This window comes from Rhinolophus sinicus, chromosome 14, assembly GCF_057876585.1.
Source record: "Rhinolophus sinicus isolate RSI-liver-muscle chromosome 14, RSI-T2T, whole genome shotgun sequence".
NCBI lineage: Eukaryota > Metazoa > Chordata > Mammalia > Chiroptera > Rhinolophidae > Rhinolophus > Rhinolophus sinicus.
Window position 1 is genome coordinate 185,866,354 of NC_142514.1, and position 7,353 is coordinate 185,873,706.

Sequence of the window (7,353 nt, forward strand, 5' to 3'; positions counted from 1 at the left end):
TGCTGATAGACACATGAATTGTTCTAGATGTTCTTGGGACTTCATCTGTCTGTGCGTGTGTGTGCGCATGTGTGTGTATGTGCTTTGTGTGTACATGTGTGCATATGTTTATATGTGCGCTTGTGTCTGTATGCACGTGTGCATATGTGCTTGTGTATCCATGTGTGTTGAGATGGGAGTTGTCACACCTTCCCAGCAGCCTCTCCCATGAGCCCCAAATCCTGACCCCTGGTCCCACCAACCCAGCAGAATAGTCTTTAGGATTTCATGGCCCTAAAATTTCCCCCCACGCTTTTGGGGACCAATCTAGGGTTATCAGTGTTTTCATCTGGCCAAGTGGGGCCACCTGTTTTTAAACCACCTGGAGAATCACCATCATCTCGTGAAAGAAGGAGCATTTGTAACAGTGAACATCAGCAGAGCAGCACAGCCCAAGCCTCGGGCGCCCCCGAAAATCTCAGCAGACCACAAGCCCATGATGTCCTGGCTGCCTTCGGTCCAGAACGTCCTCCTAAAGCTTTGGAGCCATGTCCTTAGTCCTGTAACAAGGGCAGCACACAAGTCGGCGTCACAGGAGTCCCTCCCCCTCCATGGATCATCCCAGCAGCCCATGAGGGCTCACGCGGGACCCTCAGCCCCATTTGATAGATGAGGACACAGGCTCAGCAGAGGGAAGGTGACTTATCCGAGATTACAGCCTGTTGAGCACCTAAGCCGAGGCCTTACAGAGACTGACACCCAGACCTTACAGACATTCATCCATGCAACGTTCAAGAAGAGAGCAGTGAACCCCCCCACACACACACACAGGGATGAATTCTTGTAGAGGGCGTCAGATGCTGAACCAGAAAGTGAACCCCAGAACCAGATAACTTCAGAGGAAGAAAAGGGTGCTGATGGAAATCTAACAGGGTACGACGGAGAGTCACTGAGTTGGTCAGAGAAACCCCTGGCGACCTGAGCAATGGAGCCAGAACATAAAATCCTGGAGGAAGGCAGCATGGTTCAGGCAGATAGAACGGTACATGCAAATGTCCTGAAGCAGGAACATGCTGGGTGAGCCCCAGGAGCACCGAGGACAGGGTGGCAGGAGCAGAGGGAAAGGGAGGCAGCCGCAACCCACTCACGCAGGGCTCCCCAGCCATGTGAGGACTGCAAGCTTGGTGCCAAGGGCCACAACAGAGGCTGGGTGGTTTTCACCAGGGCAGTGATGGATCTGATTGACATTTTGAGGTCACTTCAGCCATTGGGTGGGAAGCCAGAGAGGATACTGAGGATATTGATGGGGGCTTGGACAAGAGTGGCAGAGGTTGTGGGAAAAAAGCAACAGATAATGTCAAAAAGACCTGCAAGCTCACAATGCAGGCATTCCCTCAGCTGGTCAGCCGCCACCATTATTTCACAGACAGGCACAAGGAGGCCCAGAGGGTCAGGACTCTGCTGTGGTCACACAGCAAACTGGCCCTGTGGCAGCTAGGGCCCAACATTTTTTTTACTGGTCCCAGGAGTAGTGTGGTGGGAATGGGGCAGGCACTCCTACTGGTGTCTGCTGCCCTCCCCCGACAGTGGAGGCTGGTGCAAGCTGCATCCAGCCCAAGGCAATCTCCCTTTGATAGGTTCAGTATCTGTTGATTTTTTTTTTTTTAGTTAATACATAAAAACCAGTTAAATCCAAATAAAACCCCAGGTTTGCATGTTCTCTTGAAAAATCACACCATCTGACTACACAGCCCCATTTTTCACCATGTACATTCTGACATGGGACTGGAGCCCAGTGGTGGCCGCCCCTCTTTAGATGGTGCGTGCCCTTGCCACCCATCACAGTCCGCCTTCCCACCCTCCCAGATGTGCCTACCCATTGGTCAAGGGGGCAGCTGAGACTGTGGCTCCTGGAGACACTGGCTTTTCTAGATCAGCCTTGGGGCCGTTCTCTCCCCTAGATGCAGGACCAGCTGTGGGAGGCCCTGGAATGGAGCGTGGCCAAGGTGAGTGCCTGAGATAGGCTTGTCTCCACTCCAGGGTGACTCAGAACTGCCCCAAGGCACCCACATGACCACCTCCCACACAGTCTATCTGCAGGTACCCAGCAGCCATTTGCATGCCCCTTAAAGTGGCCCCATACCACTTTATGGATGGATGGATGGATGGATGGATGGATGGATGGATGGATGGATGGATGAAGGATGGATGGATGGTGGATGGATGGTGGATGGATGATGGATGGATGGATGGATGGATGAAGGATGGATGGATGGATGGATGGATGGTGGATGGATGGATGGATGGTGGATGGATGGATGGATGGTGGATGGATGGATGGATGGATGGCAGGTAAATAGACTGACAACTGGGTTTTTCTGCCTTTGAGCTGAGTGGACTTTGGAATCAAGCTGGCAAGGGTACTGGTGGAAGAGGTAAGTGGGATTGTTGGAGGTTAGGTCTGCCGCCCACGATATGCCCACAGCTGCTCACTCACACAGCCTTGGGGAGATGGGCTTACACCTGGAACGCTGACTTGGACCAGCACAGACATCTTGGCCCTGCTCCCTCAGCCAGGTTGGTGTGTGTGCTGCCCTTGCAAGGACCCGCTGGGGACGCACCCTGAAGAGAGGCACCCGTGCAGACACTGAGGTCTGAGCTCTTCCGCTCTGCCAAGTGACTCATTTACGGTGCTCCATTCTCACTCTCCCCTCCTCTTTGTCCTCCTATCTCTGCCCCCTTCTCTCCCTCTCTCCACACATTTTTAATGAAGAATAACGTACAGAAAAGTGCACATATCTTAAGTCAATCAACTTGCACAAAAACCACACACCTCTGTAGCCAGGACTCAGAAATAGAATGACACTGCACCTCCGAAGCCTCCCTTGGTGCTCCCTTCTGGTCACCCCTCCTCATCTAACTGTCACGGGGTCTTGACACACTGTCCTGATTTCCCGCAGCGGAAGAGCCCGGTCCCTGGTTTTCCCTGTTGGTGGCTGCTGCCCTCTGCTGGCCGCCTGTGGGAGCTGCACTCGGTGAGGAAGACCCGGCACGTGGGGGCTGGTTTCGTTTTATTTCCTGCCATGGCAAATTTAGTGGCTTAAAACAACACACATTCATTCACTTACAGTTCTGCAGGTGAGACGTCTGACACAGGCCTCCCTGGGCCGAAATCAAGGTGTCAGCAGGCTGGATCCCTTACGCAATCTTCAAGCCAGCAATGGCGGGCCCTCCCTCTCAGGCTGTCTCTAGTCCTTCATTGATGAGGACTCATCATGAGATTGGGTCCCCCGGAATAATCCAGGATAACCTCCCATCTCAAAGTCCTTCATCTTCATCACATCTGCAAAGCCGCTTCGGCCATGTAAACTGATGTATTCCCAGGTCTGGGGATTAGGATGTGGGCATCTTAAGGAACCATTATTCCGGCCGCCACACACCCCTGTCCCCCAGGATGGAGGCTTTTTCTTTAGAAAAGAATAACTACCCCCAGCAAAGCCCAGAGTCCACAGATATTCGAGGAAAGATGTCAACATGAATGAGAGAGACCAGGGGGCCACCGGATGGCTCAGTTGGTTAGAGTGCGAGCTCTGAGCAACAGGGTTTCTGGTTCGATTCCCGCATGGGATGATGGGCTACACCTCCTGCAACTAAAGATGGAAAATGGCAACTGGACTTGGAGCTGAGCTGCGCCCTCCACAACTAGATTGAAGGACAACAACTTGGAGCTGATGGGCCCTGGAGAAACACACTGTTCCCCAATATTCCCCAATGCAATTTTTAAAAAGAAAAAAAAGATTTAATAAAAAATAAGAGAGACCAAAACAAACAGAAAAAGGAAAAGAAAAGAACCCAGGGGACACCAAGACAACACAAGGAAAGAAAGGAAAATAATTCTGCTCATCATCCACACAAATAAAGATCAATTTGCATCCATGAAACCAGTAAAAGATGCTTTTTCTTTCTTTTTTTTAAGACACAATGCCAAGTGAATGAAAAAAACATAAACTGGACTTCATCAAAATTTAAAACGTTTGTACATCAAAGGACATAATCAACAGAGTGAAACGGCAATTCACAAAATGGGAGAAAATTTTTGCAAATCATATTTCTGATAAGGGATTCATATCTGATATGAACTCCTTCAACTCAACAGCAAAAGGACAACCACCCCAACTGAAAATGGGCAGAGGACTTGAATAGACATTTCTGCAGAGAAAACATACGAATGGACACCCCTGGGGCTCAGTCATTGGTCCCCTTTTCTTTTTGCTCTCCATAGGTGCCCGTATTCTGAGGATGCCCTAAATACCATATTAGTCAAGGTGTTCCAGGGAAATAGAACCAACAGTAAATGTGCACACATACATGACATTTGTTATAGGAATTGGCTCACACTGTTATGGAGGCCAGGACATCCCACCATCTGCTGTCTGCGAGCTGGGGAAGCAGGAAAGCCAATGGTGTAGTTCAGTCTGAGTCCACAGGCCTGTCAACCAGGGAGTGGGGAGGGTGGGGGGGAGAAGATGTCAATGGTGTGAGTCTGTCACGCAGGGACTCATGCGGGGTCTCAGCTCCGGCTCCCCACTGATGTAACTGCTGGACTGTTCTGATTGGTTGGTTGGGTGGCAGGCAGAAGGGTGAATGGCAGACTACGGACCGTGTGGATCCTGCTTCCTGTGTCTCCATCTCAGCTGCCAGCAAGAATATAACGGTATGACGCCCCTATCTATAGCTCCGTGGGTGTTCCTTTTTGGCCTCACCGTATCCTGTGTTCTTATGTGGGGACCGGGACCAGAGACCTCGCGTGAGTCCCTACATGACTGAGTCCCAAAACCCAAGAACCAGGAGCACCATTGTCCGAAGGCAGGAGAGGATGACGGGCCCAGCTCCAGCACAGACAGTGAATTCGCCCTTCCTCACCTTTTTGTTCTATTTGGATCCTCGACAGATTGGACGAGGCCCACGTGCGCCCTCTGCGTGACTCAGTATACCGATTCAAACGCTGATCTCTTCCAGAAGCATCTTCACGGACACACCCAGAAATATGTTTTACCAGCTATCCCAGCAGCCCAGTCAAGTTGATGTGCAAAAGTTACCATCACAAACCCCATCTATCTGCAGAATACTCCCAGATTCACATCACCCACCCAGGTCTCTGTCCAAACCCTAGCCTGTGCGTCCCATTTTCCCGACCACATTTCTGCTAGGTCCTCTCCTAAACCCACCCACCCGCACCTTCCCCGGGTCAGTCAATGGACACCCATCCTCAGCTCCTTCATGTTCACCCCCAAATCCAAAGGAGGCTGCTTCCTTCTCACCCCGCCTGCTGCACTCAGTCCAGGTGCCCTCCTTTCATCGTCACAGAGTCCCCTGGCTTCTGCCCAGGGACAGAGTGCTTCCTTAAAAATGTAACTCAGAGTTCATCGTTCATAATGGCCAAAAGGTGGGAACCACCGAAATGTCCATCAGCTGATGGCTGGATTAACAGATATGGTCCATCCATCGATGGAATACTATTGTTGACCCATAAAAAGGCATAAAGTGGGCTGGCCTGGTGGCTCAGGTGGTTGGAGCAGCGTGCTCCTAACGCCGAAGTCGCCAGTTCGATTCCCACATGGGCTAGTGAGCTGTGCCCTCTACAGGTAAGATTGTGAACGACGGCTCTCCCTGGAGCTGGGCTGCCGTGAGCAGCCAGATGTCAGCGTGAGCTGCCATGGGCTACTGTGTGCAGCTGTGAGCGGCCGGCTGGCGAGAGCTGCCGGCAAGAGCTACCGTGAGCGGCTGACTGTAGACAGGTGACCAATTGCCTCAGCCGGGGAAGTGCAAGGCTCACAATACCAGCACGGGCCAGGGAGCTGTGTCCTACACAACTAGACTGAGAAACAATGGCTTGAACTGGGTGGGTGGGGTGCGAAGCGGAAGAAGGGGGGAAAAAAAAGGCATAAACAAAGCACTGTCACAAACTACAACACTCTGCTTACAAGCTACAATATTCTGCTCAGTGAAAGAAACCAGGCACAAAAAGACACGTAGTGTTTGGTTCCATCTATAGGAAATGTCCACAACAGTCAAATCCAAAGAGAGTAAATTAGCAGTTGCCAGGCAATGGGGGGAGGAGGGAGAAGGAAGTGACGGCTAATGGTTACCAGGTTCCTACTTGGGGTGATAAAAATGTTTAAAAATTAATTAATTGAGGGTTGTACAACCTTATGGATATACTTTGTTTCCCCGAAAATGAGACCTAGCTGGACCATCAGCTCTAATGCGTCTTTTGGAACAAAAATTAATATAAGACCCGGTCTGATGGTCCAGCTACGTCTCATTTTTGGCGGAACATGGTACTAAAAACCACTGAATTGTACACTTTAAAAGGGTGAGTTATATGGAATATGAATTATCTCTCAAATAGATATATAATTTATATATAATTTTTAAAAAGTAACTCGGTTTCTCTCTCCTCCAGGGGCTCCACCCCAGGGGCAGAAAAGCGGGGTTGTTATGTGGCCTGTGAGGTCCTCCTAAGCTGCCCCTCCCCTCCCTGACCTCTCACTGCCTCCCCTCTGCTGCAGACCTGCTGCCCCCCCCCACACACACACACACATCTCCCTGTCCTGTGGGGGACCCTGCTCGCTGCGCCATGTGTCGTGCGGGGCGGCCTGCGGGGTCTCTGCTCCCGCTCCCCACACAAGAACGCAGGACATGGTGAGGCCAAAAAGGAACACCCACGGAGCCATAGGTAGGGGAGTCATACCACTATATTCTCTCTGGCGGCACTATACTCTCACTGGAGGCTGGATCCACATTGTCCGCAAACCGCCATCCACGCTTGCCAGCCCAGCCACCATCTTGCTAGCCCCCATTTTTCTCTCTCTCCTAGCGTAGCCACAGCAGTTATATTAGTGGCCAATGGCTCACTGGTTACAGCTGAAGGCCAACTAGCCACAGCTGATGGCCATCCAATCACAGTTGATGGCCATTTACTACCTGAGCCAGCACCTTTCCACGTGAGGCCGAGAGCCTGGAAACTGCTTTCTGGGGCTCTGCCCCCACACTCCCCCCACCCCCCACCCCCTCCTGGAACCTGGGCTTTCTCTGTGCCCCTGCTCTCCTCTCGCTGTGCCCTACCCAGCACGGTCCACGACCCCTCCCCCCCCACATATCTGCCCCTCACCCCCTGCACCTGCAACAGGAGGCCTGCTCTGACCACACTGCTAAACGTGGGGGGCCCTTATCTCCACGCACCCCCGTGCCCTATCCTCCTGGCCCTGGCTGTGTAGACTGCCAGCACACTGCAGTTCACCTGTGTTTTGTGAGCTTGTGTACTGAAAACTAAGCTCTGGCAGGCCGGGACTTCCCCAATGTGTTCCCGAA